Source organism: Poecilia reticulata, linkage group LG14 (assembly GCF_000633615.1).
Source record: "Poecilia reticulata strain Guanapo linkage group LG14, Guppy_female_1.0+MT, whole genome shotgun sequence".
Taxonomy (NCBI): Eukaryota; Metazoa; Chordata; class Actinopteri; order Cyprinodontiformes; family Poeciliidae; genus Poecilia; species Poecilia reticulata.
The window spans coordinates 4,031,051-4,032,620 of record NC_024344.1 but is presented as its reverse complement, the minus strand read 5'-3'; the positions used below and the strand labels follow the sequence as shown (position 1 = coordinate 4,032,620).

At 36.4% G+C, this 1,570-nt stretch overlaps 1 long non-coding RNA gene across 1 annotated transcript; it reads left to right on the top strand.

Annotated features, from left to right (window-relative positions):
* Positions 1-1,564, top strand: LOC103475632 (uncharacterized). The gene is made up of 8 exons (XR_535348.1): positions 1-36; positions 570-641; positions 716-763; positions 851-913; positions 1,002-1,034; positions 1,156-1,218; positions 1,330-1,374; positions 1,461-1,564. It is a non-coding gene; the product is annotated as an uncharacterized LOC103475632 (long non-coding RNA).
* Positions 1,565-1,570: the final 6 nt, after the last annotated feature.

The window sequence follows — 1,570 nt, the reverse complement described above, 5'->3', positions numbered from 1 at the left end:
CAGGAGTTGGACCTGGTGGAACTCTTCCAGGCGGAGGTGATGAATAAATTATAATATAGCCAACAATTTGCAAATGTTTGTCTATTGTGCCTTGCTAAAAGGTTCATTCTCCTTCTACTTGTACAGATTTTGTCATGTTACAACCACAAATCTTTGGTTTTTATTGGAATTTTATTCGTCAAACTAAGATCGGCACACATTTGTGAAGTAGAAGGAGCATATTGTTTTGAAATTTGTTTTGAAACACAAATTTAAAAATTGTGCTGTGCATCTATATTCATCCCCATTTGCTCTTGTTCCTTCACGTGTGACTAATTTATATTCTTTCAAATGATTTTTTTTTTTTTTTGGCTTTTTGAAAGTAGCTCAACAGGAAAATGAGTTATGAGAGGTGGGAAAACATGCAGCAAAGGTCAACAGGCCTTGAAAAAAAGTACTTTAATTTTGCTAAAATTCAGTAAAACTTTAAGGTTTAAAAACAAAAGGTCTGTTATTTGTCATATCATGCGGCATTTTTAAATTCTAAATGCATAATGTGTTTTATTATTAACTGTAAATTTTCTCTGCAGCTCCGATATTACCTCAGACTAGTGCAGGAGCTGGAGGAAAAAGTGGTGGTAAAGCATCCAAGCAAGTTCCAGGTATGAGCTTAATCAATCTGTTACAAAAACGATTTTTTCTTGAGATATTCTTAATATAATTATGAATCACACAGGCATCGGCGTACCTGGACTTTATCAGGGTGGATTTGTACCAGGTCAAGGTGTGTTGTAGAGATATGTGTAACATGTAGTATCRTGTATTGTAGGGAGAAAAAATATATATTAGTCTTTCRATGTYCTCTGATAAGGTTTTGGAGGCCGAGGGGTTCTCCCTGGAGTAGTCACTGGATCTGGAATTGGGCCTCAAACTGGTATGTAAATGTGCTTTGGTTATAAACGATGTGAGAACTTGTTTTGGCACAACATACAAGTCCAATAATAAAACTTATCTTTTTGCAGGGACTGGAGTACTTGGTCAAGGACAAGGAAGCAGTAAGTGTCTCAAGGTCTTAAAACTACAAGTTAATAAGTACAAATGTTACTAATTTGATTTCAAAATTTAAATACTASGTTCCAATTTATGTAATTCTGTATTTTGTCTTTCTCGTCTTAGATGGTCGAGGACAAACTTTATCTGGAGTTTTTCACGGTTACCCTCTAATATCACCAAAATCAGGTAAATCAGGACCTCTAAATGCAGAAAAACATTTCTATGAAAACAATTATACATGCAAAGGACATACTGAATAAACTAAATTGTTATTCAAACATTTGTGTTTTRATTTAGGAACAGGAAAATCAAAGAAACAAGGCAAAGCTGCAGCCAAATATGGTAACTCAAACCTGTAATCTGTAACTTACTGTGGCAAGCTGACTGGATGCATCATTGATGTTTTGGTAAACGCTATTTTTCTTGAGGTGGTGCTGGAGCTGGAGGAGGCCATCTTGGTCAGGGAGGAGCCTTAGGAACTGGAGGACTTCCTGGAGGTGGCATAGGTGTCGTCCCTGGAGCAGGAAGTGGAACTGGA